The following is a 24,054-nucleotide window of genomic DNA, read 5'->3' as shown; positions in this document are numbered from 1 at the left end:
ACTCTGCCTGCTGATTGCTGCTACCAATCCAAGATTTTCAAAAAACCACAGAATCCAATCTACAGTTTTCCAAAGCTGTGTCAAAGGATCCATATCCTGTCCCTCCAACTTCTAACCCACTAACTGAATGACAGGAGCCTCAAGCATTAAAGCAGTTTTTTTTAGCAGGCACCACTGGAATTCCAAGCACAGGATTAAAAGCTGGTTTTGCTTTGCAGTGACAAGAAATTATTCCAGCTAAAAAATGCTCTGTAGCAGGAAGACACAATGATTTGGTCATTTCTGAACTCTGAAGAGGCAAGAAACTCCCAGCAGAAATCAAATGTTACAGAAGCCTACCACTGCCAAATATTGATGCATCTTAAGCCCAATGACCTGGCAGAGCTGGAAAGAAAGGGTTCGATGAAGCTACAAAGCCTCATTGTCAAAAAAGTTAAAGCATGATAGTTATTCATCAACCTGTTTCCAGTCACACAGCTCTGGTGGATTGGTTAATTTTGGTGAGTTTTTTTAGCTTAGACTCAAAGCAAAAAGAAACACTATGCATTGCTTAAACCACTGAAAAATAAAATGCACCATATAACACCTATGCCAAACTTGAAGATCCACTATTGGAAACTCCAGATTTACGAGCAGGGTTAAAATGACACCAAAATGTTCAGATCAAAGTGCAAATATTTGAGGATAGATATTCTTTCCTATTTACATTTAACCACGTGTACCAAGAGGAAAAGAACACTTTATCAAGGGATTGAGAGCAAGTCCAAAGAGAAGAACAGTTTTATCAGATTTTCCAACTTGCTGCATTGGTCTCAGTCACACAAGCAGCATTTCCATTTGCTTTGTCCTCTAAGCAAAGCTCAATTAAAGAGCACAAATCCCTTTTATTCTGCAGACTGCAAGCAATTGGGACAATTTTTCCAAGCTCAGACACCACAGAAGGTGGCAAATGATTCCTGGGCAATGCTATTTTTAGTTCCCATCTCTCTGTCATGCCATCACTTCTATGTCACTTCTACAGAGGATGACAACACTGTTATCACTTCAGTGGAGAAGATATGAAATCCATATATTAAAAAAAAAAAAGTATTAAGTATGTTCTTACTGTGAAAAGTGTGAAGCTGTAGCTTTTTCTTAATGCCTTTGTGTTTAGAAATATAATATAAAGTTGATGGCCAAAATTTTCACTGTTACTCTTAAGCACTCCAAGGATCACGGGCAAACAACACAACAAAACATCCAAAAAGTAAAAGTCCTGCAGAAGGGCACCAGGTTTCAGGATCAATGTTTTCAGACCATCCAGTTCCAGGAGTATCCTTTGCTGTTTAAGGAAAAGAAACATGCACTGCAAAACTGTTCCATTTTCCCTTAGTTCAGTTACACACTGTTCATGGTCTTTGCTACAATGGGAAGCAGAGAAGAAAGAGGGAGAGAGAGAAGAAAAGGGAGGAAAACTGTATCCAAGAGCTTGGGAAAGGTGAAAAGAGTATTTAGGAAAGGAAAAGGAAAAAGCTACACAGGATTATCCTTAAAGTTTAGCAGAATCAGTCATTAAATACAAACAAAAAACTGTTATTCTTGAAATAAGAATTATATAGAACAATATTTTTTAAAGTGAGAACAGTCAATAACAGGAACAACCTCCACAGGGATATGATAGAGACTCCATCACTGGAAGTTTTCAAGATGCAACTGGACAGGGAACTTGATAATCTCATCTAAGCTCCCTTTTCCATAAAAGGTTGGATCAGATAATTTTTCAAGGTCCCTTTCAACCTGGCTATTTCACGAGACTATGACCTGAACCAAGGATTTGGTTAAAGCATGTGACATTTAGCATTCAGCTGAGTGCATAGTAGGCTCTACTTCCTGAAGTAACTACATGGACCAAGATTACCAAAAAACCCACATGCAGTCCTATTTTGTACCACTGTTAAAATTTAAATGTATCATCTGTCCAGTGGTAACAGCAAAGATACTTCTCAGTGACAACAGGACTGTGCACATCTGTGTTCATGTCCATCCTTTTTCAGCTTTATCACTATTGATTTTGGATTCTCTGCTTGCAGTACAACCGTATTTACATTACTAGGATTTTTAACTACACATCTGGAGCCAAGCAAACAGACTGGGTTTGTCATCTTTTGCTTTCCAGTTGCCAGTCTTTAAGTCTAGACCACTGAAGGTTACAGACAATATCCCTTTGCTCTGCCAGCCTCTAGAGACTAACTTCCAACTCTCCTCCATGCATTTCCTGCTCTGACCATAAAGAAGCTGAGAGAACTGGAGTCATTTGATGAAGGGGTCAGTGTTGGTGAATACTAAAAAAAGAAAAAAAAAAAAAAGAAACTAGAAAAAAAAATACTTTTCCTGCAGAGGAAAAATAAGGAAATATGAAAACAGACATAAGAGACTGAGATATTTTTAAATCCACTTGGTATATGAAAAACTACGGTAATTTCTAGCTGGAAAAAAAAGGTCTGATTGTGCTGCATTAAGTCATGGCCTTCTAATTTTAGCTTAGGTTACTTGGGTAAAACAGCACTGAGGGATCACAGCAGAGCCTTTTGTAAAAAAGCTAAGCCTGCTTAGAAGCCAGGTTACTTATAAAGGTGGCAAACACGTTTTCCAGCTCAAGACACCACAGGTTTGCTGCCACTGATCTCTAAACTCTCCAGATTAAAGTTAGCTCAGATCTGTCTGTGTGCATCCTGCATTTCCTGTCCTAAACCATGGTGCCAAAACACTACACTGGTGAGTTGATATTACTTTCCATAACTTCATTTCAGCCTCAGGTAACATGCATACTAATGGTTAGAGACAGAAGAAAAGGAGAATAAAAGGCATTCAGTACCATACCTGTTATAGCATGGAATCAACTGCTGTTGCCTCTGCACCAGAATATCATTTCATACAGACATGGCAGATCACCAAAACAACTAATTGTTTATAAGGATTAAAACTTTAGGAGTAAAACTTATTGGCTAAGAGTAAGCTTACTGTTTATGTTTTGATGATGTTCTCCAGAGCAAGTACCCGTTTAAAACATCAAGCTTTTTGTAAATTCATCCACTCAAATGATGTTCTGTGAAGTAGGACAGGAAAGCAGTGATATTTCTCAGCTATTTTATCACAGACTGTCTTAGATTGTCTCAAAAGGTGACATGTGAAGGGTTATTTTCTTCCTGGGGAAGAAAAGCTTCTGGCAAATCTATACCATTTATACCATTCCTCTGCATGGAAGGTTGAGATAGAAGGCCTGAATGCACAGAGAAAAGCATAATCTGGGAAAAATGTCAAATGCAGAAGAAAAGGAAGAAAGGTGATAATGGAAAAGTAACAAGAGCCAAAAAAATCTGAGAGGACAAATATTTCAAGAGGTCTACATCAGAACATTAAACATGGATTAGCAAAACCAGTAGCTGTTCAAGTTCAGTAGAAAGACAACCCCTCAAAAGAGCAGAGAGCTGAAAGGAAAGAATGAGACAGAAGAAAAACCATGAGGCAACGACAGACAGTCATTCAGGCCCAGATAAATATGGAGCTCGGGAGATAACAGTCCATGGGAAAAAAACTACAGGAGATGAATATGAATTTTAAGGCTGTAAAATTCAGGCAGGCCCTGTAATCTGGAAAGGCTGTGGTACTGTTCAGAGCCAGAGCTCTCAAAAACCCTTCTCTCACTACTTGGCAAGGAATCTGATGCCTGTGAAGCTTCAGCAGAGTGTAGCTCAATACAAAAATATCATAGAAGCAAGACAGTATCTGCAACATGAAAAGGAAAAAATTTAGTTCAAGATTTTTGGAAACAACAGAGAAGGTGAGGATCCTTCAAATGAAGCTTAAGTCCATGGGAATATATGAAGACAACAAAGATGTGAAAAGTCTGCGTAGATCACTTCTCCGTACTCCATGTATCAATTCCATCAATGTGACAGATGTAAAACAAAAAAAAAAAAAAAAAAAAACAACAACCACACAAAAGTGGAGGAAAAATAATATTGAGATTTTCTGGATAAAAACAAGGAGTATATTTTAAGTACCCTGAATTTTTATTTTGGACAACTCAGACACCTAAGTTCTAGGTAAGTTGACAGTTGATACTGAAAAAAGGTAGGAGAAAAACATTCCTGTACAGCATGATTTGAAGAGCTGAGGTAATTGCACATGAACTGTCCAGAGGCCATGTATCCTTGTGAGTGTATATGTGCATGTGCACATAGTGAGGAGGAGAGAAAGCTTTCATGGAACAATTTGAATCTTCTAACCTAAACAAAGAATCTTACATTCACACAAAAGAATGTGAGAGATGAATTTCATCTCTTTTAATTAGGAAGGGAGCTTTCCAACTAATTCACATCTTTTATTGCTGTATTATATTTCTGTCATCCTAAAAACTCTCTGATTCAGTGGAGTCAACCAATTTACAGCTACCAACGCTTGCAGGGATAGAAAGAAGAGACTCAGAGATAACAGAGTGTTAATTTTTGGAAAATGCCACATGCATCTGCGACACACAGGGCAAATACGATTAAAAAATCGGCCCCAAAAATATGATTATAGAGAAATCAATCTCATGGACTGTGACAAAATAGACTTTCAAGAGAAGGCAAAGTAAGAGTGCAGGCACCAACTCTGATGAGGTCTGGATCCCACCCAGAATAGACAGATGATTCAAAGTTGGGCAGCGAGTCAGTCTTCACAATCACATACTGCTATTCCACACCACACCAACAAACCCAAAAGATATACTTAATGAACCAGAAATCCAAGTAACCCATCCTCTGACCTACCAGTGAACTATATTCCTTCCTACCTTGTCCCAAAGCCAAATATAGAATCAGCAAGGCAGGAGTCCCAAGGCCCTCTGCTATTCTCTTGAAGAATAAAGAGTGCAGTAGTGCATAGATTCTCCTGCAAGTTCCATTGGAAAGGTAGACTGGAGTACCATCAGTTACTAATCATTATCTCTGTCTGCATAAGAGAGAACATGTTCCTAATTAAATTATAATGACTTCTGAATCTAAAAATGAGAGAAGAAAGAAGACCTGCTTTTGGGTTGTTCAAAGGAATTGGGATAAGAAAGTTTTGGGTTTTTTTTTAGGTTGGGTCTGTAGATGCCACTTAGAGATATTTACTTATTTAAAAAAAGGGTAAAGTCATCAATTTTCACTTCTCTGCTTATAGAACCGGAACTAGACTGTGTTCAGACAGGTTGGGCAGGGCACAGTTAGTGTTGATAAAGAAAAGACCCAGTAAACAGTGCCCAGAAAGCGTCACTGAAGTTTGCCTCAGGAAAGCTGAGCTTCATTTAAAACCACTTAAAAAAGAAACTCTACAAATTAAGACTTGGTAATGAGTAAAAGAAGATCAGAGGAAGAACTACATGCTCATTGTGAGAAAACTCAATTAAGGAAATTGTACCCATCTGCAGTCTTGAAACGACACATTCATTCCCAGAAGACCAAAATTCCTACTACACAAGAAGAATCAGAATCAGTGATCAGGTTAAAGCCATTTTCATAAACTAACAGTTCTGTCTACATATATTCCTCATCTCTGTCTTCCACATGAAGCACATATAGCAAGAGGTTCCTTGTATAAATATTTTCAAGCAAAAACAAGGTCTGAACGTTAGACTCTATTGGGTTTGTGTGGCAAAATTTTGGTAGCACTGGCAGGGATGTGTCAGTACAGTGGCAGCTTCTCACAGGAGGTGCCAGAAGCTTCCTCTGTGTCTGATGGAGCCAATGCCAGCTGGCTCCAAGGCAGACCCAGTGCTGACCTGGGCTGAGCCCATCAGCTGTGTTGGTCATGGCTCTTGCACAACATATTGGAGAGGGGAATAAAAACTGTGAAACAGCACTTCAGCTGGAGTGAGGAATGAGGATATGCCCAAGAAACAGCAACGAAGACACCAAAGTGCTTCAGGTGTAGGATCAGAGATTCCCCTGTAGTGGTGCAGACATGGTGAGGCAGCTGTGTGCCTCTGTAGCCCATGGCAGTCCGTGGGGGAGCAGAAATCCACTGCCATCTGTGGAGGTTCATGGTGAAGTAAATATCTGCCTGCAACCTGTGGCAGACCCCACGCCAGAGCAGGTGGTTGCCCAGAGAAGACTGTGACCCCATAGGAAGCCCATGCTGGAAGAGGATCCTGGCAGGACCTGGAGGCCCATGGAGAGAGAAGCACACACTGGAGCAGTTTGCTGGCAGGACCTATGGCCCCACACAGGATCCATGCTGGAGCAGACCACCAGCAGCCCACACTGGAGAAGTTCATGGAGAACTGTCCCCCACATGTGAGACCCCACATGGGAGCAGGGGATAAGTGTGAGAGGAGTCCTTCCCCTAAGGAGGACGGAACAGCAGAGACAGTGTGTGATGAATACCACCCTATGCAGACAAACTTGGATTAAAGGTCAAGAAGAGACGGATGAGAGGGAGGTATTTTTAAGGTTTGGTTTTATTTCTCATTATCCTATTCTGATTTGATTTGTAATAATTAAGATAATTTCTCTAACTTGAGTCTGCTTTGCCCATGATGGTAATTGGTGAGTTATCTGTCCCTGACTTTATCTCAATCCACAAGCCTTTCATTATATTTTCTCCCCCATGGCCAGCTGAGGAGAGTGACAGAGCAGATGTGGTGGGCACTTGGCCTGCAGCCAGGGTCACCCCAGCATATACTCACATAATTGATCAAGGAGATAATTTTGAAACAGCTAAACTTATGTCCTGCAAAACAAATAGTCTGAACAAAGCTCAAAACCGTATCAGTAGAGCCAGATTTGGGCCAGCTTTGTTTGACAGCCAGCTCTGCTTAGCCACCATAAAAAGATCCAGCCTATTTCTCATGTAACTTGAAATTAAATTGTGTTTCAGAAGCATAATCTTTATATAGCACACATTAAATATAGTCCTGCATAAGATCTACCACAAGATTTTTCCTACTTGCACACCTGATAACAGGTGTGGCCATTTTGACTCCATACTTGGCATTGGCTGCCATCCATAAGTCAAGGGCAACCCAGCCTTTTACAAACATTAAAGGCCTTTGGTGTTGTCACCAGGAAGCACCAGAAGTGACCATGAAGTCAGCTGTGCACAAAGCTCCCATGAATATATCTCAAACACACAATGGGGAAAGATAAAAAGGGCATGAGCAAAAACATTTAGCAGAAGGTCCTTACTCAGAATGAAAAATTTTCCCACTGAACACCAGGACAAAAATCACCTGGAAATGAAATCTCAGGTTGCTAATACCAAAGAGCCAAAAAATCCCCAAACTAGTCTAAAAACAGTGCTACTAAAAATAATATTGTAATTGAAAGCCTGTTTAGTAATGAAACCTTCATAATACTCTCTTTTGACAATTTAACTAGCTTTGCAACTCAAAGCTCTGTATCTTGATTTGATAAATGGAGATGCTTATATTTTAAAACAAAATATGAGGTTGTTGTTCAGGCTACATCCAGGTTATATATGAAGTGCTAGATGGTAAAAAAAAAATAAATACAACAGAATGCTTTCATTATATGAGGACCTCTTTAATTAAAAAGCATTTATTTTCTGCTAAGATCATGCTATCTATTCTTCCTCATATCAAAGCAAAACTGTTGCATTACTTTTCAAAAGAGACTCTCAGCACCATTAATGCTGCTATATGCTTACACACTGCTCACATACTGAAAGCCAAACCTTCCACACATCTTTTCCTAAAATCATATCATATCCTTAGTTGGAAGGGACCCACCAGGATCACTGAGTCCAACACCTGCCCGTGCACAGGACACCCTAAGAGTCACACCATGTGCCTGAGGGTGTTGCCCAAATGCTTCTGGAGCTCTGACAGGTTTGGTGCTGTGGTCACTTCCCTGGGGAGCCTGTTCCAGGTCACAGCCATTCTTCTAGGGGAAGAACTTTGTCCTGATATCCAACCTAAACTCCCCTGGCACAACTTCATGCCATCCCTCAGGTCCTGGCACTGGTCACCACAGAGAAGGTCTCAGTGCCCAGCCTGTTTCTTCCTCAAAATGATCCATTGGAAATGGATTGGTTTGGTCATTTGCCTTGGCTCTATGGCTGAATGGCAATTGCAAGATTTAGACAAACAACTGAGCTGCATTTGCAAGCAAAGTTTACAGTGCCATGCACAGTACTCTGTATCACAAATGTATACACTTACTAAGAAATTAAAGAAAACACAGCAGGAACGTTCATCATCAGGCCCTCTGAGCTTGAATCTGTTAAATGTATTCAGTATCACATTTACCAGGAGGGTGTTGACAGGTGGAAGGTAATAGCTAAGTATTTTGTCATTCCTATAAACTGAATGCAGCCATTTGTTTCCTTCTAGGGACATTACATGGCCTTTTAAAAGTAAATTTATTTCTGGCTCTGCCTGTCCTGTATGAACCTTCTCTCCAGGATTACAGACTGAGAAAGTACAACTAATCCTGACTGAAGAGCTCTAAAAAGAATTACCAGCAGAACTCGGACTCATGACTCTCTTCTTCCATTTCTGTGCAACAAGTAAGGAGCCAAAAAGAGGGAAGAGTGAGGGACTGTTTATTAATATTTGATTAGAGGCCTCTGGAAGCCACATTTTGTTGTATGGCTAAGCTTCAGCCTCCTAAGTCCTTGCAAGCACTGACCAAGCATCAACAGCATAATCACCCTTCTCTTCTTTAGTGTCCTGAGAACTCCTTCAGCATCTATTGCCTGCCCACAGGGCTCAGAACCCTCACTGTGCCTCCTGAGCTGAGCCACTGGAGCTGCACAAAACTTGTCTTACCTCCATGGGAGAAGGAGTGCCTGGATAACACAGGGATCATAACCTCTTATCTGGGAGGTATCCTCTCCCAGTTCTGTCACATATTTCCAATGAGAGATTAGAGGTGTATGTGTAGTACAATTAATGTCACTTCTTCATCTTGGGAGACTATCACAAAGCACAATCAAAGAGTAAGGATATATGAGCTAAAAAACTGAAATATTTTCAAACAGACTAATTTCTTGCAGACAGGGCCAATCATTACCATTCCTATTTATAAACTAACAAATAATCAGTTAGTGACTACAAGCCTTTTTGCACAACTAAATGCTGTGCTCTGAAAAGGTACAGGGCATCTGCAGCTAGCTCTACTCATTCTATGCTAGCACTGATTAGAGAATTCTTCACCTGTAAACTTAGCTTCTTCCTGCTGAAGTTCATTAGGATAGATAAAAAAAAGAAAGACAATGGTTCTGCTTCTTTAAATACAATCAAAGTCAATTTTAAATGTATCTAATTATGGTCATCAAAGCATAAGCACCTCATGTGATGAATTGTTAAGACTATTTAAACAAATCTGTTGGAGAAAAGGAACAGTAATTTTTTTGAATTAGTGATCAGGAAAGAAGCCCCAAATATTCTTTTGCACCAGTCCCAGGAACGTCATTCCAGGAGTGTCACAGTGCCACACTACACAGAGTACCACCACACAGTTTGAGAAGGCTTTAACATTCATCCATACAGAGTAACACCATACCTCATCAGAAGGCTTCAGGCATCTGCCTATACAGAGGAACATCACTTCAGAAGGCTGCAAGTGTCTGCCCTTGCTCTTTAGCCCAGCCTTTTATACCCTGATGTTGATGCAGTGCACCTGTGTGCCCTCTGTTCCCTTTGGTGGTTGGTCAGTGCCCTGGGCACTCCATGGCTCATTGCTGTCAGTGCTGCTCACCTGCTGCTCACAGCTGAGCCCACTGGGGATGAGGTTGGCTGCAGCCCCACACCCAATCACCACAAACTGTGTGCCTACTTAGAAGGATTCCAGAGTTATTGTAGTTGGTAAAATCCCAGCAGTGGGGCAATACAAGGAGTGCAGGACACAGCAAGCTATGTGTGTATAGCTATGTGTGTATAGCTACAGAAGCAGCAGAGACAATAAAAGAAGGCATATTTGAAAACTTGCTCTTGGAAAAATTAATCAAAAAATGCCAATGAAAAAAATTTATTTGGTAATCAAAGAAAAAAAACTCAACTGACACAGAAAAACACAGACAACAATTTCAAAAGCCCTCCGAACCACTACAGTCTCCTTAAGATGATAAATCTGAACAGAAGTCCCACTACTCTCACACTACCTGCTCTGCCTACCTACTGTCTTCCATGTGCTGTGGTACTGGAGCCAGGCCTTTTGTTTTGCCTTTCTCTTGTCCGAGTCTTTTGTCCTGCTGCACCAAAGTTTCCCAGTAAACTTCAGACATCTTGCCTGAGACTGGTCCTCCCCTGCAAAAAGTCTTGATTTTGATACAATCTGCTAAATAAAAAGCTGGCTTGTAAGAGACATTCATTCTAAGTCATATTGCTTTAAGATCAGTGGCATCGTGGTGAGGATAGTACAGAGCAGCACACTGAATGGACTGTACTGTTTTTTCTACTGAGTTTAAGGGCATTTGAAGAATCTTTTGTAAATGATGCCATCAAGTACTGCCCAGAGAGGGAAGCTGCATGGGAATATACTGAGGTCACAGCAAACCTTGCCCAGCTTTCGATTTCCCTCCTTGCCTGCCCTCGAGTGCAGCTTAGCGTGGGATTCTGACAGCAGGAGGTTCCCACTGAGGGCCTTTGGCTTCATCTCTCCATCAGCCTCTCAGCTCTTCTCAGGGACTCTCCATGCACTCTGAAGAACAAAGATCCCAGGCATTTGTCTGGGGCTCTGGGAGCTGCTTGCTGCATTCTTTCTGAGGAAACAGCTGGAAAGTTGCCCTCCAAAATTCATTTGTGAGCTGCATCCCCTCCAGAGGTTTTATCAGCTGCTCATTTTAAGCAGGTTTTTATAGAACAATGGGAGAGCTGGACTGGATTAAAAGAACTGGATCAATATGTCTTCACCTATCCCAGGCACCAGATCCTCAAACTGAAATCATTTTTCACAAAGTCCCCAGTTAAAGCTTTTTACAGATGGAGAAACACACAAGCCACTTTCTCCCTCTTCCCATCTCACCATCCTGCACCCAGAGGTAATGAAAAGTTACACATACTGTCTGTAAAATGCAAGCAGCCACCTTTTCCTGCTTCTGTCTGAGAACTGACTGGACAGGCTAAAAAAGCTCTCAAGCCCAAAGGATTTAGCAAACCAAGACACAATGACACTGATGATGAAGAACATAATGAAAAGATGCACTATTTTAGGAAAAAACAGGAGAGAAAGACAAGAATCTTCTTAGATCACAGGAGGATTATAAAAAAAGGGAGGAACTATAAAAGTTAGAGAGCAGTGTTGGCATAAAACCAAATGGGCATGAACAGGTTATGAACAAGTTTCGTTTGGAAATTAGAAGCAGATTTATAAACATCAGAGGAGTGAGGCTCTTGAATGGCTTCCCAATAGGAAGCAACATGAGCAAAAGCCATTTGAGACAGAGATTGATAAATTAACTAAGAAAATCCTGCAATATAATTTCCTGCAATTACAGAAATAGTGTACTCCATGACTCAGGAGGTCTCTTTCAGCCTTGCACACCTCATCCTCTGCTGAGCCAAGACAGGATAGACAAATAAATAAAAACTAGAGATAAGGTACATTAAAAATGGAATATTGGCAGGGCAGCTAGAATAAGGGTGAGTCTGCTTTCTTTATTAAGCAAATTTATGGAAGTTTTTTTGAGTGACATTTATTCACCTTTATGTACTTATGTATTTTCAGGTAAAAATTTGGGTCATAAGGGAAGCGAGAATAAAGTTCCATGATATCTATGATCACCTGCAAGGAGCAGGATGGAGATGAACCTTCCCACCTACCATGTCATCAGTTGGCTAAATTGTTAGAACTTATTCTTCATTGACCTGCATCAAGGGATTAAAGCTGTCAAAGGAACTGTAAAAAGAGGTAAGTAAGTGAGAAAATTAACAAAGAAAATAATGTAGGAAGAATTCAAGCAAAACAAAGAAGTCTTATAGCTGAGAAATGTGTCTATAGAAATGATCATCTATCTTTTTCAGACTTGACCAAAGTTTTGCTGGAAAGAAGTTCCTGAAAGCACTAAAAAGAGCCAGCAGTGAGAAATCACATTCTATTTCTGTATTGAAAAGCCCAGGATAATACCACCCTATTCTACACACAGGAAAATGCTAAACCCATGAAGCTGAAAAAGCATGAAAAATATAGCACTGTAACATTAGAAATCATCTGTGAACTCTCCTGTAGCACATCAAACATGAGGCATTCATTCATTCCCACAAATGGAGCCAGTGTTGATCTATAAGCTGCAGCACAGTATTTCACATTTCAGTTCCATGATAAGCTGCAGCTCTGTATTACACATTTCAGTTCCATGCATTTAAGCCAGACACACATTCCCAGGGGATTGAAAGAACCCACTACAGTGAGCTGTGGTTCTATTTCAGATCACATCAGAGCATAACAAATCACAGTTTCAGACACTGGGATAAGGGGCTCAATAAAGCCAGTAGCATGATAACTTCATGTATATTCCTTCCACACATGCAGCCATGTGTAGAATCAAATGCACCTCAGGCCGTTCAAACTGTACAACTACAAAGTAATGATCACTCTCATACCTGCATATATCCATTATTCATCAACATATATACTCTTAAATACACATCATTTATTACATACTGTTGTACAGCAGTAGCTATCTAACCCTGTCCACACACATCAACACTGTTTACCATATCTGACCTCTTACATTTGGAAAAAAAAAAAGAAAAATCAGAATATAAATTATTAATGCAGATGTATTTGGTAATGCACCAGCTCCCCATGACTGCTGTCCCACAAGAAATTCTGAGGGCTGAAAATGTTGCACTGTTCCCCCGTTGGTCTAGATTTTTGATGTCACAGAGGTTTGTAAATTGAATATGGAAGGAAGAAAAGAAAGGAAAAATAAAAGCCATAACTTAAAGACTGAACTTTAAGTTATGTTTTTTATTAAGACACTTTACAGCACCCTGTGCAGATTAGCAAATTCTTCTGAAATATGAAAAAATTTCTGTTAATCACTGAGTAAAGATGAGAGACAAGACTTCCAAGAGAGTGCAAATATTTCTGAGGTACGGGATGATATATTTTCCTAAAGAATTTTGCTTTAGATGTTTGACTATTCATGTCATTTTGTTCTCAAGCTGAGAAATTGAAAATTTCTCTCTGAGCTATTTTGATTGACTGGGCCTTGGGACATGAAATCAAAGTAGCAAGCATGAGCATAAGTCTCCAAATTTTCCCAGCCACTTTCCTCTTGTCACTATTGTGCTCAAAGTTGAAGCACCATAGTAGTTTAATACCCTCCACCTAATTAAGCTGCATTGAAAAGGTACATGAAAACAGGAAAAAACAGCTTGTCTAGAGTATGTTTTCATTTTTCCATTTTAATTTCACCTACTAGTCAGCCACCTTAAACATGACATTGGATGATTGGCAAAAGCATAACATTATTGCTTAAAACATAATGTCACTAGAAGTCCTTGTTTGTTCTTGGGTATTTTCTTAAGTGAGAAAAAAAAGGGAAAAAAGAAAAGGTTTTTCAACATAAATAAATTCCTGAAGAGCTTCCAACCAAAATGCTTATAGTATTAGACGATGAAAGAACTTTTAGGGAAGTGAACAAGAAACAGGAAGTTGGAACTACCTGGCCAAGTTTCACTCTATAACCTGAGTAGTGTGCCATTAAAAAATAACCAGCACAAAGAGTGAAAAACAGCTTCCAGTACAAATATATATTTTATGATCAAGTTCTCCATAGACAGAAATTTATTTTTTTCCTAGAGAATATGATTAAAAGACAGTCATTGTTTAAATCGCATGGAAAAGGGGCAGCAGACATACATACAAACATAAAAATATCAAGTTTGTATAATATTTAAAAACAGTATCTCTTTTTTCAAAAATACAATCTCCTGCCAAAGGTTTAGTCCACACTACAGTTATTACACATCACTGCAGGTATTACACCAAACCCTATGCCATTGTCACACACAGTCCCTCTGTCCCACCCTGAAAGAAACCATCTGTAGTTCAGAGGCTTTGATTTCTAGATGACCTTAATGCAAAAGCCCTCATGAAACTTTCCAAAGGGCCTCTGAATCAGGAAAAGAACACAGAGCCTAAAAACACAAGGCTTGTGTAACACCAGTGCAGTACTGAAAAACCACAATCAGTTGGGAGATGTAATGATTCACAGGGCTGGTAATGGAATACAATATGTCCTTCTACCAGGTCACTAGGCTGAATCTGTTCTGGATGATGACCAAAAACCATTCCCATTTGATTACTGCTCATGTAAAATTAATTGATCAAGGCTGTCCTGATAAGCAAGCAAGTTTGTCACTTGAAACAAAAAGATCCATGAGGACTTCTGTTGGCAAAACCTAATGAGATTCAGGATGAAGGCATCTCAAAATCTAAATAGTCAGCTCACTGTCAGGAATCTGACAATGCTGGCAAAAAAAAAAAAAAAAAAAATTGAACAGAAAGATGCTAAATGTCAGGTTTGATCCATTGACTCACCCAAAACACACAACTAGAGAGCAGCACTGGGGAAGGTGACTCAGCCATGGCTCAAGGCATCACTTATTCTCTGACTGAACAAAGAGACTGCAGTCTTCCAAATCTGTCAGTTTAACAGCTTTCACCCAAAAGAAATTAATTTTACCTTCTTAAAAGGAAAGCAAAAATAAATCTAACTCACCAGTGAGGCTGTCCAAGATTTTTTGAAGATAATAATCCTTCAGCTTACTGGGATCTGCACTTAATAGACAGAGAGGGTGCCAAGAGGTAGTTCAGCCCTAGCTGTCAGTGCACCTTTCTATTCCAGCAAACCCAGCTTCCTGCCTTTTAGAACACACAAATTTGGCACATTTAATCAAGTAAGCCTTCATTTTAATAAAGTATCAAATTGCCAGAAAAAATATTTTGCTTGCCTACCAAAAGATAAAAATTGAGCCTTTAGCATGTTTTGTTAGGAAAAAAAAAAAAAAAAAAAAGGACAACAAAAATGTTGCCATCTTAAGGCAAACAATAAAGCTTTTACTTTATTTTGGGCCTGTTTCAGCTACTGTAAGATGTACTAAAATAAATAAACTCCTTCATCCACCTCTGTGTCCCTGCATCAAGTCCTAAACCTAAAAGAATATAATAATTTCCAGTGTGATGTCAAAGGCACATGAGAGTAAAGCACCGGCGTGAGCATGCACATACATGCACACAAACAAACACAGTATTTATAAACCCACTGCTGTAAGGGATTTGGCATTTATTTTTTAATTAACTGCAAATGATAACACAAGAGCTTTTCATCTGAGCTTGGATTTCATCAGCTGCTGGAAAAGATTCTCTTGGAGAAATAAAATTACAGTGTTTCTTCATGTATTTTCCATGGATTTCAAAATAAACAGAAGAATATGGTAATGCCAGTTAATAAAGAGATGTAGGTAAAGTTACAGGTACTTGATACACACCCAGAGGCTGCAGAGCTAGGCACACACAACACATCTTATTGGCTAAATGACAAAACACCCAGGTGAGAAAAAAAGGGAAGGCCAAGTGAAAAGAACTGGGAAGGGCAGTTGCAAGGAGAGCCATTAGCCTTCCTGCTGGCCCTGGATATTACATTATACACAATATGGCACAAATGAGATTTCATTGTTTGATGCTCCTTCTGCCCATACACCTTTCTCATCATGCCACATTTCTCAAATGGAACAATGTGGGACAGCAGGAAACTAAAAGTGATGCAGATGACTTCAGAACTCCATTTCAAAAGTCAGAAGCTGCAGTGTGAATCAGTTCCATGCCACACCCTACCCCTTTCCCTCCCCAAATTTGACAAGATGGTAAAAAAACAGCCCTGAGTATAAAATTTATTATTTCCAATGAAGGCACTGAGAAGTGCAGCCCTTACTAAATAACATCACTGACAGCTGCCATCTTGTTTTTTTTCTTCTCATATGGAACCTTTACAATCCATGGTCTCCTGAATTTATGAAAAAGGAAGAGGAAGACATCTCAGCAGTACCTTATTTGGTCCCTAGAAAGCTAAAAAAATTCCTACCCCTTTTTCTCATTTCATGCTACAAAACACATCAACTTGATACATACTTTTGTCAAATGCTCAGAACATTATTTCACAGGTTTCAGGGTGTAGCAAAAAGAACAAAAGGGATTTTGCCAGTGCTTGATTTACTGGCTGGCAAAGTCAATGCAGTATTTAAATGTGATAATTTAATGATACATTAGGTCACTGCCATGTTTTTGAAAGATAATTAAAGTGGTAGAGTGCCTAAAATTTTTTTAAAGACCTCTTGATCATTATTTTTCACATTTAAGAAATAATACTCTCAACAATATATCAAGCTTAAAGAGAGAATTAAGTTTTCAAGGATTCTGATTATTCTGGTGAAGAAGAAAAGAACTTTGGAATTACATACAATAAAAGGAAAAACTCAGTCATCAATTGTCTCAGACATGAAATGACAGATGTACCTATGTGAAGATGAAAGTAAATTAATTCTTTGGAGGATCCTTATCCACATGAGTATTGACAGATCTGACGTAGTCTCCTGGGATAGTCAGGACTAGCTACATAGAGGTATCTACTTCACTGAAAATATTCTTTGGGGAACACATTCCTTCATTAATTCCTTTCCACATCCACCTTCAGAGCTATTAAATCTTATTTACTTTCCTTCATATTCTGTGCAAGTTAACATGTTTTGATCTTGCACAGGACAACATCTTGAGAGGTCTCCACTTACACAGATAAACTTGTCCCATGTGTAATGGAAAATGTGGCATTCCAAGCACTAAAGCAGAGACAGACAAATAAAACCACACCTATCACTGTTCAGTATAAAAAACTACCAAATCTCTTATTGAAGGAAGTTACCATGTTACCAGCACAGTCAGACTTTGATATGAAATTGGGATTTTCAGTTGGAATCCTGGTTCGGTTATATAGAGCAGAAAGAGGCTTTACCTGCAACAAAGAACAAGGCTAGATTCACCACAGCTGTGAGAGCCCCAACAAGCCTCCATAACCTGTGGTAACGTCCAGCACTTCATAACACTGGAAATATTCTGAGCAAAAGGATTTTGCAGTAAGCTTCATCATGTAAACCATTATAAGATGCTCAAAGATTAATTAACCTGAAGCTCTGTGAAAAAAATGAGATGAAAATTATATTAGCAATCAAGCAGACAGTAATTTGTCGAGTAGTCATGAGTCTTGCTCTGGCTAAACTCACTTAGCAGAGTTACTGTCAGTGTAATCAAGTAGTAGACAAGTGCTGCAATGGCAGTCACAGAATTTATAGCACAGCCAGCATGCTACAGCAGGTAAAAGGATTAATGGTCTCTAATGAGAAAAGCTATTCAAGGAAGCTCCACTTCTTTAATTTAGTATAAATACAGGTGGAGGATACCTTTACATTTTAAATATCACACACACATGTCATATTAAGCTAATGTTTTGGGAATTCTGCAGGAGTTAACTGTATGACCTCAGCATCAGCCACAGACCAGACTTACAGTGCTGACTCCCAGGTACAAAGTAACTTGAAGGAAAACACTTGGGAGCAAAATAAAACAAATATTAAAGTGAATTTCCAAACACAGTAAAAATCAGATCTGGCACATCATACTATCTTCTCCATTCGTAAAGAAAATATTTTAATTTGAAATATAGGCAATTAGGAGAATTAAACTGAAACAACTACAGCTACCACATCATGCAGACAAACAGTGGGGAGATGCAACTTTTAAGAGCTTAACTGGACATCAATGATGGTGGAGGAGACACTTTGAATGCATAAAGTAGCCTCCTATGAAAGCAAGCATCTGCTAGGTTCAAATGTGTCTCAGAGTGTCTGATAGCACTATTATTTTCATTGAACATGCAATCTGCTTGAAGGGAAGGGAAAAGATTCCTCCATAAGTTACTGAGGCAGTAGTCAGACACCTAATGACTGCAAGTTAGAGCAGAACTGAGGAGGGAAATCTTTCCTCTGATCCAGTAAATCATTTTTGCAGGCCATTCATACCTGAATGTCTAATGAAGCATAAGAGGTATAAAGAAATGGCTGTTTTTTTCTTGAAAAACTACTAACATCACACAGATACACTGCCACACAATAAGCTTTTTACTATCTCTTGCAGGTAAAAAAGTTGTCTTCACATACTCCACTGATTCAGCAGAGGTAGTAGAACTCTAAACTTTTTAAAGAGACATAATAATTGTCAGTCATAATGACTGCATTCCATATGGTCATTCAGTTCTTTTAATCTGCTTTGCCCAGCATGTCTCACATTAAGGACTCAAAACCTGCAAATCTCTCCACTCCACTGCAAGTGATTTGTAAGGAACAGGAATACCATCAGACAGAAATGTCTTGATCAAGGCACAACCAAAGCCCTGGGTCACAATAGAAACATCAAGTTCTAAGAGATGCTGGATCAGAGGGGAAACTGACAGCTCTGGTCCTTCTCTACCCACAAGAGAGCTGCATTGGTTAAAATAATATCTCCATTTATTTTAAAGCCTTTGATTTAAACAGTCCCAAATTCCACAAAGAAGAATATTTTACACCCCAGGTGATACATAATCAAGTATATGCACACAAAGGTGTGAACAGATTATTGCAGCATTTTCTAACTGTTTATATGGGTGAAATATGGCACAATTGTCAGCCTCTTTTGGCGGTATTGGGATTTCTGTGAGGAAAGCTGTACACCTGGACACGACACTTCCCCTTTCCCCAAACTACTTGACAATATGCCATTCAGCCATGAGGGTTTACAGTCTTAGTCCCTTGTAGATCTCTGACCTCTGCTGTACTGTACTGGATACCAGGGAAATGTTCCCATGTCAGATGTCCAATTCCAGCCTGCAACTTGATCAACACTAAGTGACAGTTCCTTCTTCCACACCACTGTCAAGAGATTCCACACTTTCCCTTCCCTTCTTGATCCGGTATGACTCCACAACACGCTCCAGAAAAGATAAGGTCATAAACCAGGCTCTAACGCATTTCTCTTTGCAATTCATATCATCATCTCGTACAAAACGATCAGACAAAAAACTGCCGCCAGAACTTAAGGCAATGAAAACTAAAAACATTGGATGCGATGCGTGCTACAGCTCTGCGCTGTGTGAAGAATTGCTGGTTTAAAGGTTTAAAACATCTCGCTCCGCTCGCTCTTCCCCTCGCGTTTCCAGCGGCGCCGCGTCAGGGAGCCGGCTGCAGCAGCAGCGCCCTCTGCCCGCCGCGCGGGGAACGGCACCTCCCGCCTCTGCCCTCCCAGGGCTGACGATGCAGCCACTTAAAATTTAAACAAATATATATATATATATATATATATATACAACATTTGCCCGGCAATACTTTGGCATCCAGATGGACACTGACAGCACGGTTTTTAAAAGTTCTGCTCATCGCTGCACAAATCTCAGCGCGTTTAAGACTTCAACGCGAGGCTTGTGTTTACTCTGGAAAAGTAAATGACAAGGCATTTCAAGCTTCTTGAAAGTTTGGGGTTTGTTTTGCTGGCTTTTTTGTTTGTTTGTTTGTTTTCTGAAATCTTTAATCGTATCCTAAGGAAAAGCCAATTGCAACGCTTTCTGTCCTCTCACATACAAAAGCACTTGCTGGTTTCTCCTTCCTTACTCCTGCAGCAAAGCTTCTATGTGGAAAGAGGATTTCAAAAATAGGAGCACAAGCACTGAGAAATCGTCAAAGTTTTTTTACACTTTTATTTTGCCTCCATGTTTTTCCAGCTGCTCTGCTTAAAAGTAAAAGAAAAACAAAAAAAACTTGCAAAGAACATTACAAATTAAGAAACTGGAAAGCTGCAACCCAAGGAAGAGGATGTACCTCTAGCTCGACTTACCGATTTCATCCAGATGTATGTATTTTCCTACTTGCTTTTTACAGCGGCTGAGCTCAGTGCTCAGGAACGTCCATCCCCGTGTCGGGGAGAGGCAGGCAGAGCGCTGATTCCCCACGCTGGATACTGCTGAGCGAGCGGAGCTGGGCTGCTGCTGCTGCTGCTGCTGCTGCTACGTGCGCTCTCCCGGAGCCGGACCGGGAACTGCTTCCCATGGCCCGGCGCCGCTGCGGGGCTGCGGGAGGCAGGGCCGGCCCCGCCACCGCGCCGCGCTCTCTTAAAGGGCCCCGCGCCCGCCCGGCCCGGCCGCGGCAGCGGGGCTCCCCGCCGCCCCCATCGCCGCGGCGAGACACGCTCTCCTACCGGAGCGCTCCTCCACGCGGCTCTCCGCCGCTCACGGCTCTTCCAGGTGTGGCAGGGCTCGATCCTGGCGCTCCCCGCGCGGGTCCCCGGCAGCGGGATCCCGGCTGAGGCAGGGACCACCCCAGCACTGACCCTGTCCCCGAACTACGGTCTGCAGCAGGAATGAGGGATCTCCCCCGGCGCTCAGCTCGCTCTGACCTTAAGAGATTTTATTCCCCGTAATGATTTAACGGAATAAAAAGCCCTCATTTCCTAGTTTTTAGTCTAAGTTCGTTCTCCAGATAGCTTTTAAACCGCTGTTTCTACCGTGTTCGCTAATTTCTGACTTCACTTTTAAATCTGATTTTAATAGCTAGACTAATGTGGGGAAGTTGACTGCCTTCTGTGTGCTGCTGTCTGCAGTGAAAGAAACCACATTCTCTGTTAAATAGAAACACTGAAATTCAGAGATAGTAACACCATCTGCAAAATCTCTTTCTTTTCAACTTATGGAAATATATGGTTTGCTTTTTGTATATGTAAGACATTTGCAATAACTGCATCATCTCGTGATGACAATACCAATCAACAGAAATCACAGGCAAAGTCATATATAGACACACACAGATATGTGTATCTTTAATGACACATCCAGAGAAAGCAAGTTACTGTGGGAAAATGCTGCCTTCAAACTCACAAGCCAAAGAAACCAAGTCACCACTGTCCTGTCTTCTCTGCCTTCACTTAAATCAATGCACAATAAGCACAGAACAGGTACAAACTGCTTGCAAGCCGTGATGTCTTTATTTCTGTTTCTTTGGTCCTATGGAGGAGAACATGGGTACAAACCAAAAACTGAATGCAACCATGTTAATGATAATGGTCCATCACAAACAGGCTCAGTAGGGACCCAATAACTACTGGCATTTATGCCTTCTGCCCTGTAAGCAGGGTAGCCATTCGGCCACATGACTAAATTACAATATTCAGCACTATGAGCCTTCTATGAAACCATAGGTACTCATCAGAGTTCCTCTGTGAGCTGTACTATGCTCCTGCCTTTCCCAGCATAAAGCCTGAGAAACCTTTGTATTATTTACATATGCAAAATACATGTGATGCATGGTAGGACAGATCTTAAAATTCCGTCTGTCCTCTCCTCTGTTCACACATTCCCATTGGTCTATTAATCCTCACTTTCCTAGCTAACTCACATCTCTAGCTACCACTTTTTTTTATCTCTTCTTCTAAGTCCTTCTCCCTCTTTCCCCATGCAGAACATACTTCTGTAGCTGGTCCTTTCGAGTTCCATCTAATTGCCTTGGTCCCCCTCCTCCTCACCTCTTAACTTCTCAGTTTCTTATTGGAAGAGGAAAGAAAGCCTGAAAGAAGACCTGGGAATGATTAACCAGTTCTTTCTCTTGCATCCCTCTCCTTACTACAGCAAAGGTTCTGGACACAGTGACCTGTATCCAGCCCTAGAAACTAACCTGCAGCAGCAGGCCAGGACACAGGGCTTAGGCATGCTCACATTACCAAAGCTCCCAGCCCCACACTGAACCATTTGTAATGATACAATGAAACAAAGAGAAATGGCCCTTATCCATTAGTTAAAAGTTAATTAAACATCTTTAACATCTTTCCCATCTTTAAGACAAAGCTGTGATCCATTTGGTGCCGTAGCTAAGGTTGTTCTGATATGTTCAAAGCAGGCAGTGTCTGTCTATGAGATAGAGTGAGGTGCTGCAGTGGATGGGAAATGGAATGGCAAAGATACCAATGATGGAGAGAAACCGGGGGCTGGAGGGAAGCTAAAGTGATGCTCCACTGCTCCACAAAACAAGAACAGGCAAAACACTAGAAAGTGCCAGCAGGAAACAGGCTTGTGCCACTGAAAGAATGATCTCATCACCATAAATGTTAAGATAAAAAAGGAATATCTGCAGTTCCTTACATATGTTGCTCCTTACTCTCCTCATAATCCCATGTGAAAGCTGGCCCCCTCTCACCGCAGCATCTGGATGTTCCATTGACAGAGCATTGTCTCATGGCTGCAGCACAACTCCTGTTTTCTATTACTGGCTCTAGGAGAAATGTGTGGTATATTAAACAAGGACATAGAATTTGAATTCTGCTGCATGCTTCAGTATTTAGTCACCAGTAAATGAAACTAGATAATAACTAATTCTTTTTGTGACTCTCTTCGCTCAATTACAATGACGTGCATTAAACTTTGGTGTTACATAATTCAATACTTGCATTAGTAACAGCTTGGAATAGAAGCTGATGGTGAATCCAGTGGTTTTTATTATTAAACACTGAACTAGAGATACCTCAGAGAAAACTGAAAAGTGTTGCAGTTTGCAGAAATGTTTGATTCAGTGGAGCATTCCCCTTGCACAAGAAGTGATATTTAATAGGAGGTATTTTGCTGTCTTAGTTTATAGGGAACAGCAAAACTAAAAGTCCTGCTAAAGGTGCAAAAAAAGAAAAAGGTGTGTTTGTCTCTCTGAACAGTGTATCACATAATGTCTACTTTGCAAGGCAGCACAAACATACCTACAAAGGCAGCTCCTCCTGAATTTAGGAATAAAACTATTAAAGAAATCACCTATTTTCACAAGAATTTGTAGGTTCTGAAGACCAAGGTCAAAACCAAAAAAGCTGTAGTGTTATTTGTGTATAAGCGCCCAGAATAGTTAGGAGTGAAAAGGGGAAAGGGACATAGAAAATCAAATAGTTTGCTGCTCAAAACCGTATTCCTTTCAGAAGATAGAAGCAAAAACGTTTCTGAGATGTTGCTCCACCTCTGTAGAGATGAAGTGTTTGTTAGATCCCTCATCAAAACAAAAGGACACGGGTATATTACTCTAACAACAAAAGTGTCCATTGTGAGAGGGCACCCAGTGCCAGGCTGCCTGCTCCATCTGCCAGTGGCAGTAAACACCACGGCTCTGTGCTTGGCTGCGTGCCTTGCCTGACACCACCAGCCCGTGCAGCCACAGGCTCAGCAGCTCAGTCACCACAGGGCCCAGGACTAACAGGCCTTTCCTACCCTCCCATCACTTCTGCAGCCTCTGAAATGCCACACGGCGTTCTGAGCATCCCTCCAGTCTGAAATACAGAGCAACATTCCTGCTCTACACTGGCGTTGGTTGTAATGTGGTGGTGGATCCATCACTATTGTCACTTACCAGTGAAACGCACAAAATTCTGTCCCGTGCTGCTGAGGGGATGAAATGAGGCATATCTAGTCAATATAATAGAAATTCATGTACATTCTTTTAGTTTATAAAATCCCCCTAAAATTATTTTTAACTTTAGGTGGAAATCACACCGTCTGATCTAAAGGCTGGATTCCACTCTCACTGACTGCCAGATGAATAAAGACACTTCATTTCAGGGATACCTAGATAGATAGATAGATAGATAGATAGATAAATAGATAGATAGATAGATAGATACTTTTTCAGATTAAAGTTTTTCAATCCTAACCTTATTGTAAATGCAGGTGAACCCAATGGGAAGGAATGACAATGTCTGGCTCAATTCAGAAGGCTGAATGATTTCTTTATTATAACTATGCTAAAATACATTAATATGCTATAAAAAAAGGAAGATACTAAAACTACATACTACTTTAACACAACTCATGACCCTCTCGCATGAGAGTCCAGCCCCAGGTGGGTTGGATTGGCCATCAGGCTCAAACAATCCTCACCAGAATCCAATCAAGCACTCACTCCAGGTAAACAATTCTCCAAACACATTCCACATGGGAAAAACAAGGAGCAGAAATATAAATTGTATTCTCTTTCATTTC

The 24,054-nt window shown here is 40.5% G+C and overlaps 1 protein-coding gene across 6 annotated transcripts in view; it reads right to left on the bottom strand.

The window, feature by feature from the left end:
• Positions 1 to 24,054, bottom strand: part of DAAM2 (dishevelled associated activator of morphogenesis 2) — a 202,906-nt gene that overhangs the window by 155,680 nt on the left and 23,172 nt on the right. For 2 of the 6 annotated variants that reach the window (XM_031504230.2, XM_031504234.2), the window contains exon 1: positions 19,893 to 20,138. The exons of the other annotated variants lie outside the window; for them this stretch is intronic. The gene's annotated coding sequence lies outside the window, so the exon portion shown is untranslated. Of the gene's footprint in view, positions 1 to 19,892; positions 20,139 to 24,054 lie in introns of those variants that run through there. 6 annotated transcript variants of the gene reach the window in all.

The sequence above is a fragment of the Lonchura striata genome, chromosome 3 (genome assembly GCF_046129695.1).
Source record: "Lonchura striata isolate bLonStr1 chromosome 3, bLonStr1.mat, whole genome shotgun sequence".
Lineage (NCBI taxonomy): Eukaryota > Metazoa > Chordata > Aves > Passeriformes > Estrildidae > Lonchura > Lonchura striata.
The sequence above is the reverse complement of the archived record's forward strand: the minus strand, read 5'-3'. Positions and strand labels throughout refer to the sequence as shown.